Source organism: Nelumbo nucifera, chromosome 1 (genome assembly GCF_055504915.1).
Source record: "Nelumbo nucifera cultivar China Antique chromosome 1, China Antique-T2T, whole genome shotgun sequence".
NCBI lineage: Eukaryota > Viridiplantae > Streptophyta > Magnoliopsida > Proteales > Nelumbonaceae > Nelumbo > Nelumbo nucifera.
The window spans coordinates 31,721,127-31,732,532 of NC_142649.1; the positions used below are offsets into that span (position 1 = coordinate 31,721,127).

An 11,406-nucleotide genomic window follows, 5' to 3' on the forward strand; every position below is an offset into this window, starting at 1 on the left:
TGAGATCAAACCTGCCATCATACAAATGATACAAAATACGGTTCAATTTTGTGGTATGGCCCATGAAGATCCGAATGCCCATATTGCTAACTTCTTGGAAATCTGTGACACCTTCAAACACAATGGGGTAAGTGATGATGACATTAGGTTGAGGTTATTCCCATTTTCTTTGAAGGATAAAGCCAAAGCATGGCTGAATTCATTACCGACAAGATCAATAGCTACGTGGGATGAAATGGCCAGCCGTTTTCTCTCTAAATATTTTCCCCCTTCTAAAACTGCTAAAATGAGGAATGACATCACTACTTTTTTCCAGCAAGAGGGGGAATCTTTATACGAGTCATGGGAACGATACAAGGAGTTGTTAAGGAGAGTTCCTCACCATGGCTTCCCCATATGGCTGCAAGTGCAGACTTTCTATAATGGTCTTACCAACTCAAATAAGACCATATTAGATGTTGCAGCCGGAGGGTCCATAAATAATAAAACTCCTGAGGTTGCCCATGCACTTATTGAGGAAATGACAGCCAACAACTATCAATGGCATTCTGAAAGAACTCAAACTAGGAAGCAACAAGGCTTGCATAATATTGATACTTATACGGCACTATATGCACAAATTGGAGCACTCAGTAAGAAAATAGATGAAATGCAGATAGTTGCCATGCATGTGCAGCCTCTTAATTGTGAATTGTGTGGGGGAGGCCACATCAGTACTGACTACCAAGTTGGCAATTAGTTCAGGCCATCTACTAAACAAGTTGACTATGTCAGCAATTCGTCAAGACAGCAGGGTTACCAGAGTCACCATACTTTTCATCTAGGATGGAGGGGACATTCAAACCAGTCCTGGCCAAATCAGCATACTTCCAAGCCGTTCCACCAGACTTATCATCAGCCTGAACCAAAGTCCAATTTGGAGGAACTGATGACAATTTATAGCAGGTGCAGAAACCAGGTTCCAGAACCAGGAAGCCTCAATCAAAAACCTGGAAAACTAAGTGGGGCAATTGTCACAATTAATCTCTTCCAGACTGCTGAGAACTCTTCCAAGCAACACTGAACTGAATCCACGAGAGTAGGTGCAAGCTATTACCTTAAGGAGTGGAAAAGAGTTGCCCGAGGTAGAAAAGAAGAATTGAGCTGAACCCAAGGTAGAAATAAGCCTTGGGACCGGACAACAGAAGAAGGAACAACCAGAAGCACAACAAAGGATGCACCAGCAGCCACAAGTTCCATTCCCTAACAGGCTGAAGCAACAGAAATTGGAGAAGGAATTTGGTAAGTTTCTTGAAATATTTAAAAGTTTACATATTAATATTCCTTTTGCTAATGCTTTAGCCCAGATGCCACACTATGCAAGGTTTTTGAAGGAATTATTGGCAAACAAAAGGAAACTGGGAGATGTGGCTACAATTGCTTTAAATGAGGAATGTTCTGCTATCCTTCTAAACAAGCTGCCTCAGAAACTCAAAGATCCAGGGAGTTTCAGTATTCCTTGTACCATTGGCAGTTTAAAAATTGAAAAAGCTTTATGTGACCTGGGAGCTAGCATCAATTTAATGCCATATTCTATCTTCAAGAAATTGGGGTTGAATGAACCCCAACCCACTAGAGTGGCATTACAATTGGCTGATAGATCCATTAGACATCCTAGGGGGATCATAGAAGATGTGTTAGTTAAAGTTGAGAAATTCATTTTTCCAGTTGATTTCATTGTGTTAGACATGCAAGAAGATGTGGAGGTCCCGCTTATCCTAGGGAGACCTTTCCTGGCTACCGGGAAAGCAATGATTGATGTCCAACAAGGACAACTCAGCCTTAGGATACAATATGAGGAGATAATTTTTAAAATGTCTGATGCTATGAAACATGCACCCTCTAGTGATGATTCTTGTTTTATGATTGATGCCATTGAATTGACCATTGATGAATGCTTCCAGGTAAGTAGAATAACTGATCCTCTTGAACTCTGCCTCCAGCAGGGAGAACTTGAAGAAGGAGAAAATGAAGAAATAAACCTCATGATAGCATACCTGAATGATAAGCCTCAATTCAAGGGAAAGGGGTTTCTTAAATTAGAGAACTTAGGCAAATTACCTAGACCATTAGGTAAGCCATCACCCCAAGAACCCCCCACCCTTGACTGAAGCAATTACCATCCCATTTAGAGTATGCTTTCCTTGAGGAACCATCAGATCTCCCCGTGATAATTTCCGCAGCACTGAATCCCTTACAAAGAGAAAAATTATTAAGAGTGCTGCGGGAACACAAAAATGCTATAGCTTGGAAGGTAGAAGATATCAAAGGCATTAATCCATCAATCTGCACCCACAGAATTTTGATGGAAGAGGACAGCAAGCCTTCCATTCAGCCCCAAAGGCGCCTGAACCCCAACATGAAAGAAGTGGTAAAGGCTGAAATAATTAAGTTGTTAGATGTCGGGATCATTTATCCTACTTCTGATAGTTCTTGGGTAAGCCCTGTGCAAGTTGTGCCCAAGAAAGGGGGTATGACTGTTGTTCCAAATGAGAAAAATGAACTCATCCCTACTAGAACCGTCACCGGATGGCGTGTATGTATTGACTATAGAAAATTAAATGAAGTCACCCGGAAGGACCATTTCCCTCTCCCATTTATGGACCAAATGTTGGAGAGGCTAGCCAGGCATGAGTATTATTGTTTCTTGGATGGATATTCAGGGTATAACCAGATACCAATTGCACCAGAAGATCAAGAAAATACCACTTTTACTTGCCCATATGGAACCTTTGCATACCGAAGGATGCCCTTTGGGTTATGCAATGCCCCAACAACCTTTCAGCGATGTATGATGTCTATATTTTCTGATATGGTTGAAAAATTTATTGAGATCTTTATGGATGATTTTCAGTTTTTGGCTCTTCGTTTGATGCATGTTTGAATAATCTGGAACAGGTGCTTACTAGATGCAAAGAAACACATCTTGTGTTGAATTGGGAGAAATGTCATTTTATGGTGTAAGAAGGCGTAGTGCTTGGACACAAGATCTCTCAAAGAGGTATAGAAGTCGACAAGGCCAAGGTGGAGGCAATTGAAAAATTGCCACCCCCAACATCTGTTCATTCTTTGAGAAGTTTCTTAGGACATGTCGGATTCTATAGGAGGTTTATTAAGGATTTCTCAAAAATTGCCAAGCCATTATCTACCTTGCTTCAGAAAGAAGTGACTTTTGAATTTTCAACTGAATGCCTTCATGCTTTCAACATCTTGAAAGACAAATTGATCCATGCACCTATCATGGTAGCACCAGATTGGACCCTTCCATTTGAATTAATGTGTGATGCGAGTGATTCTGCTATAGGAGTTGTTTTAGGACAAAGAATGAACAAACATTTTCAGCCAATTTACTATGCTAGCAGAACCTTGACTGGACCCCAACTCAATTACACCACCACAGAAAAGGAGCTGCTAGCAGTTATATTTACACTTGACAAGTTTCGTTCATATCTGATATTATCCAAGGTTGTTGTCTACACAGATCACTCGGCATTAAGGCACTTGCTTACCAAGCAAAACTCAAAACCAAGACTGATCAGGTGGATCCTTTTATTGCAAGAGTTTGACATTGAGATTAGAGACATGAAGGGTGCTGCAAAACTGGCTGCTAACCATCTCTCCCGGTTGGACAAGGTAAGCTCAAAAGAGGAGATAACCAGCAACATTCGAGAAGAATTTCCGGATGAACAGTTGTACTCAATACAAGAATGCTCATCTCCTTGGTATGCGGATTTTGCTAATTATCTAGCTGCACAAGTCCTTCCTCCTAACCTTTCATATCAACAGAAAAAGAAATTCCTTTCTGATGTAAAATACTATCTATAGGAGGAACCATTTTTGTATAAATTGTGTGCAGATCAGATCATAAGGAGATGTGTCCCCGAGGAGGAGATGGAGTCGGTACTCCACTTTTGCCATGATAAAGAAGCAGGAGGTCATTTTGGAGCTAGTCGCACTGCAGCCAAGGTTTTGCAATCAGGTTTTTATTGGCCCACACTTTTCAAAGATGCCCATAGGTACATGTCCACATGTGACAAATGCCAAAGATTGGGAAACATTTCCCGACGGAATGAAATGCCCCTTTCCAATATTTTGATCTGTGAAATCTTTGATGTTTGGAGTATAGATTTCATGGGACCTTTCCCAAATTCTTTTGGTAATAAGTACATCCTCATTGCAGTTGACTATGTATCCAAATGGGTAGAAGCCATGGCTTTACCCACAAATGACTCAAGGAGGGTGGTACACTTCCTAAAGAAGCTATTCTCCCAATTTGGCACTCCACGAGCTATAATTAGTGATAGGGGAACTCACTTCTACAATAGCCAATTTGAAAGGTTAATGCAGAAATATGGAATTACACATAAATTAGCTACCCCTTATCACCCTCAAACTAGTGGCCAAGTGGAGTTGGCTAACAGGGAACTCAAAAGAATTCTGGAAAAGATCATAGCATCTGCCAGAAAAGATTGGTCCATCAAATTGGATGATGCTTTGTGGGCATACAGAACTGCATTTAAGACACCCATTGGCATGTCCCCCTATAGATTGGTCTTTGGTAAAGCATGCCATTTACCAGTTGAATTAGAGCACAAGGCCTATTGGGCTCTTAAATTTTTAAATTTTGACATTCAGGCCACAGGGGCTAAAAGGCAGTTGCAATTGAATGAATTGGATGAATTCAGACTTACTGCCTATGAGAATGCCAAAGTTTATAAAGAAAGAACCAAAAACTGGCATGATAAGAACTTGCTGAGACGGAACTTTTATGTAGGCCAACAGGTATTGTTATATAATCCTCGTCTCCGCTTGTTTCCAGGTAAGCTGAGATCCAGGTGGTCTGGACCCTTTACCATTTCACAGGTTTTTCCCCATGGGGCTATAGAACTCACCCACCCAGTTCAGGGCACGTTTAAAGTAAATGGTCAGCGCCTGAAACCATATTTAATGGGCGGTACTGTACCCCCTCCATCCACTGTTTATCTTGATAACCAATAATCTTCTTTTGATCCAGAACAGGTTAAGGCATTTCTTTGTCATTTACCCTTTTAGAATATTAATTAGCAAAATAAAGATCTTTTTCTCCAAATTCCAATTCTTTAAGGACACTATTCATACTTTTCTTTTCTTCAGTTTGCTCTAGAAAGTTTGATTCCCTAACACTACGAACATTGAGGACAATGTTCATCTTAAGTGTGGGGGAGTGAGCCTGAGAACTAGAATTTGGAGGCTGAAGCCATGCACCTCATTCACCCCAACACACATTTGCAGGCAAAGACATACCCAAGTAAACTGGAACCCCCCGAGTTCATAGCTATTCATTAGGTGATTTTTAAGAAGGAATACAATGAGTTGTGGGAGACTGATGTACTTGTTAAGATTTTATTCTTGTGAATAACCCAGTTTGATATATGCATGAGAAAAGGGGAGCTGAATATGTCTTTCAGCATGACCAAGCCCTAACTACCTTCATGTGTATGAAAGCACTTGATTTCATTGTTAATGGTCAAGGCAGCTAGTGTACATCTGAATTACTGATACATGAGATTCAACCCAAATTGACTCCGCTATTTTGAGTTGAATAGTAAAACTAGCAACTCAGAACACGAGTTCTTTGTTTTTTATCTACCTCAAGCTTGTGACCAGTGTGAGATGGAGCATAAAATGCACTAACACCAAAAAAAAAAAAAGTGTGTGAGATGGAGAATAAAATGCACTCACACAGAAAAAGGAAAAGGGTGAGATGGAGCATAAAATGCACTCACCCCTAGAAATAAGTAATGATGGTGACAGTTGAGGTCCAAGTGGGCATATTAAGTTGAACTCTCATTAAGATAAAGTTACAGATGTGAAACTTAGTGTAATTTGATTATTAACTTTGACAATTAAGGAGCTGATTATATATTGATTGGGAGTGAAGGCTGGATTTTGATGAAATTTGTATTCTCCTTTCCTTGGATCTTATATATGTTAAATGGTAATTTACAAGAATAAGAGTTGAGCACCTACAACAGTTCCCCGACTACTCAATGCATTTCTATCTTAAAAAGTTCACCAGGTAAATGGTGAGAACAGAAGAGGGGGAATGTTCAGTTTATGGCTGATGTTTTTTGCTTGAGGACAAGCAAAAGCTTATGTGTGGGGGTATTTGATGAACCTACAATTTATCTATATTTTATGAGGTCTCTGCATGAAATTTTATGCCGATTTAATTAAATTTTGCCCTATTTTTAGCTTAATTGCAATAAACATTTCAGGGGCAGCCAACTCGAGAAAAAAGAAGGCAAAAGCAAGAAAAGAAAGCCTAAAATTTATCAACTTCAACCCAGTCCAGCCTTAAGAGCAAGGGATTTTCATTTGGCCCAAGTAGTGCAACCTAACTCTTTGGAAAACCCATGGGAAGAAGCCTAGCAAGAAGGAAATTTCGGCACAGCCCAAGTAGTTGCTACATAAGTCCTCGTGGGACGATACTCTACTCACTACTCTATTGCACCATTTGGTAATCGAATTCAGTTAAGATTTATGTAATTTCTCCATCAAATTTTCATTTCTTGCTATAATCAAAGCTTGTTTTATGTAAATTCAATTCGGTAATTTGTTTTCTAAGTTCATTCGAGTAAAGTAGATTCAATCTTGAAGTTTCTTGTTTGGAATTTTAATTGTGGACTGTTGGCCGAACTACTACTTGAGCGGCTAGTGCATTTGCTAGTGTCACAATGAGCCACACATCAATAGCTTCACATGCTCCTCCAAGAATTAGGTGTCTCCCTCTCTGTGACTCCTTTGATATGGTGTGACAACATGGGAGCTAAATTTCTTGCTAACAATCCTGCACTTCATTCTCACTCCAAACACATCGAGTTGGATATTCACTTCATTCGGGAGAAAGTTGCAACTAAGCTCCTTGATATACGATATATACCCTCAGCGGATCAGATAGCAGATGTTCTCACCAAACCACTTGGCCTTCCACAATTTGAGGTCCTTCACAAACTCACAGTGTCTCCCATGGTCTTGCTTGAGGGGGGGTGTAAATGATAATGTGCATAAGTGCATGGCGCATACATGGTGCATGCACCTATGGTGTATGCAAGTGGAACTCCTTCTTCTCCTCTTTCATTTTGTAGACTCCCTTTTCAACTTACATTGTAATTACCTCTCCTACTATACTTCTCTCTTGTAAATAATCCTCATCTCTGTAGATTATCTTTGTAAAGGATAAACTTATCATAATATGATAAGCTTTATCCTAGTTAGGTTTCGTCTAACCTATCCTAATCAAGATAAGACATACTTATCCTTGTATCCTTGTACTCTATAAATATCAGTAATGAAAGTCGAATACATAAAATTCAACCATTATTCTCATATGATCCTTCAGCAATCTTCCTTTCCACGATTATTGATTACAAAATGTACGAAGAAATCTATTTTTGATCTCATGCTCCCTGTCTTTTCCCCATCTTCGAGGTGGATACATTGTTGCCACGCACAAATATATCATTGCTTTTTCTATCTGGAGGAATTGGAATTGGAATTGAAGGGTGAGAGTGAGAGTTTTCTTTTTTGGGTAATTTAGAAGATAAAGATTCCACATTTCTCAAAAGAAAATTTGCCTCAACATATAGATAAGGGTATTCCAAAATCACTGAATACTATTTTTGGATAAACAATCAAAGTAATAGAGATATTTAGCTTGAGAATGAGGCTTGACATAGTATAAGTAGCAAAAAATCCAAAATAACAAAATAAGCCTTCTTATTTCTACTTTTGATGGATTATTCTTGTGGGAACTACTCCAGCCCTTCACTTTAGTTTAAAGTAGATTTGATAATTTAGAGGGATTGGTCACACTGAATAAACTATAAGAGCCCCCAATTTGTACAGCATTCATTGGCTCTAATATTGAGACAGTATAAAAAATGTCAGACTTTCAAATGTTTAGCCAATACTTAACCAACACATTAGGCTTTGTTCATTGTTCCCTCATTAAATTATAGCAACCACATTTCTATGTTGTTCCAATTTATTAGAGATTTTGAAGATTCTTGGGTTGCATGAAGAATGAACTTTGAATATGTATTTAAGTATTTGTCACATCACATCAACTATTATTATTTGGTTGCTATTCTCATTTATATTACTAGTGTTCTTGGTTGTAATTGACTTCAAGGGTACAAGTTAGTAATATTGCATTTCCTTTCACTATATAGTATGGTCTCATCATCGTCATCATCTCATCCTTGTGCCAAGTCCCAACTATATGGGGTTAGCTACAAGAGTCCTGTTAAAGATAAATTAGGACCCATGACCAAAGTTTTAATAATAGCTACCAACCTGACACAATCCCCCTCCCTTATCTGGGAATGGAACTGGTGGTGTAAGAGAGGATCACACTAGTGGAGTTACTATATTGTGTGGTATATTTACCAAAAAAATAAAATGATGTATTAGTGTGATCTTGGGTTCAATCTACGCCAATTTGGTGTCAAAGCCAAAAAGTGATCATTTGCTATAGAAGTCTTGTATGAATTGCTTTAGAATATCCAAAGTTTTATCCATCTAATGTTCCCAAGGCATTAATGCTACCATCAAACAAGGGTTAATAGAATTAAGAAAATAAGAACTGGAATATAACTAAAGCAAGAATAAATAATTTGAGAATGATAATGTCGATGGTTATTTTAGACGACCAGACGAGTGGTATTTTTAGTTGAAGTGTTTACATATGAGAGGAGTTCTACAAGAGTTATGAGAGTGTATAGATAAGATTAGTTACAACAGGATTGAGATAATGTAATGGGATTATCCTAGCATGATAAAAACTATCCTAAATGGATAGGAGTTATCCTAGGAGGATAGCTTCCTATCTTTAGATAGTTTCTGATCTCCTTGGATATGTGATGCACCAGGTTGTGCATCATTATCCTTAACACGCCTCAGCAAGTGAAACAGCTTCAAGAAGATGTGCAACTTGGACCAAAGATGAAGAAACTATGGTGTTGGAGGAGCCTTAGTCATGATGTCGGCTATTTGATCCTCTGATGAGATGAACTTGACCAGCAGTTTCTGTTTGAGAATTAGATCTCATAGAAAATGAAAATCAACCTCCACATGTTTGGTATGTGCTTGGAACATTGCATGAGCAGCTAAGTGTGTGGCCCCCACATTGTCACACCAAGCAACTGAAGGAGTTGGGGATGAGAAACACAAATCAGCAAGAAGCAACTGAATCCACATTAACTCTGTCACCGAATTTGCAAGTGCTCGAAATTCTACTTATGTGCTGGAACGACCTACTGTTGCTTATTTCTTTGCACTCCACGCAATGAGATTGTTTCCCAAGTATACACAATATCTCCTAGTGGATTTATGATCATCAGGGCATCCGGCCAATCAACATCACTGAATGTATGCAGCTGAAGAGAAATTGATTTAGTGAAATGAAGACTAATATCCAACGTGCCCTTCAGGTAATAGAGAATCCATTTGACAGTGGCCCAATGAGTATTTGTGGGGACATGAATAAACCTACAAACCTTATTGACAGAATAGGCTATATCCAGACAAGTGATTGTGATGTACTACAGAGCACCTATGATGCTTATGTACTCTGATGGATCCGATAGAGCTACACCTTGGAGAGATGACAATTTGAAAGATGAAGCCATGGGCGAAGAAATGGGTTTGGCATCAGCAAATTTACTTTGCCAAAGTAAGTTAAGGATGTAGTGACGCTGCATCAGTACCAACCCTGTAGAAGTGGAGTAAGCTTCTATGCCCAAGAACAAGTGCAGATTACCCAAGTCCTTTAATGCAAAGGCCTCTGAAAGGGAGGAGATGATGTGAGATACAGCATGCAGGGAGGACCTTGTGATTAAGATATCGTCAACATAAACTAGAATGAATATGGTGACCTTGTCATGCTTGTAAATGAATAATGATGGGTCAGCCTGAGAGTATTGAAAACCAAGGCTAAGAAGAGCAGTACTCATTCAAGTGAACCAAGATCTTGGAGCTTTTCATAATTCGTATAGAGCTTTGCACAATTTGCAAACATGATTGGGCTTTGAAGGATCTTCAAAACCCTTAGGTTTCCATACATAAATGTCCTCAGTGACAAACTCATTCAGGAATGCATTGTTAATACCAAGTTTCCAAATATTCCACCCAAAAGAGAGAGCTAATGTAATGACTGTATGGACTATGATGGGTTAAACCACTAGGCTGAAAGTGTCAAAAAAATCAAGTATTGGTAATTGGTTGAAACCTTGTACTACCAAGCGAGCCTTGTGACACTCAACAGTGCCATCGGATTTACGTTTGATTTTGTAAGTCCATTTGGTGTTGATTACATTCATACTTGGATGGTAAGGAACAAGCTGCCATGTATTATTATCAATGAGGGCACAATATTCTTGTTGCATAGCATGTTGCCATTGAGGACTCTTGGCTGCACTAGAATATGCGACTAGTTTGTACTGCTCCGGTGCAACATCGGCAAGAAGAGCTGATGGGATAGGTTACCTAGTAGTGGATTTAGCAAAGGATGCTGAAGAGCTCATCGATCTAGTGACCATGGTATGAGTCCTTTGTGGAGGAGGAGGTACAACAAGAGTGTTATCAAGAATCTCTTGAACCAATTTGGTTCAGCGAGGAGGCTTAGAAGTGGACAATTGGTCATCGGAGGGAGCAAAATCAGCCATCACTAAAGGAGCAAATGAAGTCTCTGATGGCACCAAGGGTGGTTGTCGAACATTGGTTGTGGGATGAGAGACGTCTGCTGATGGTGGAACCGCGCTGTACAAAGCTTCGGTGGACTTGTAACCAGTCCGAACATGATACCTGAAGAAGAGGTACGATCAATACCTGATTGGGCAATTGAGAAAAGTTGCATATTGGGAAACTAAGATTCATCGAAGACAACATGCCGGTTGATGTACTCTCGTTCACTGGTAGAGTGCAAACATCTGTAACCTTTGTGAGCAGAACTATATCCTAAAAAAATACATTGTTGTGATCTAAATTCGAATTTGTGGCGACTGTAAGGTCGCAGAAGTGGATAGTAGGCACAACCAAATATTTTAAGAAAGGTATAGTCTAGGATTCTCTAAAACAGTACCTCATATGGAGAACATTCTGGAAGAGTTTCAGAGGGCAAATGATTCAATAGATACACTACCATCTATGTTGCATCAATCTAGAAGGAAAATGGAAGAGGGGCAAAAGTCAATAAAGATAGCATGGACTCAATGATGTGTTGGTGTTTCCTTTCAATTGCACCATTCTGCTCATGAGTGTTTGGGCATGCCAGACGATGACTAATGCCTTCAGAGTCAAGATACCAAGAGAGAGTCCAAAACTCTC

At 39.4% G+C, this 11,406-nt stretch overlaps 1 non-coding gene across 1 annotated transcript; it reads right to left on the reverse strand.

Annotated features, from left to right (window-relative positions):
• Positions 1-283: 283 nt before the first annotated feature.
• On the reverse strand, positions 284-390 carry LOC148803091 (small nucleolar RNA R71). The gene has a single exon (XR_016081583.1). It is a non-coding gene; the product is annotated as a small nucleolar RNA R71 (small nucleolar RNA).
• Between the last annotated feature and the right edge of the window lie 11,016 nt (positions 391-11,406).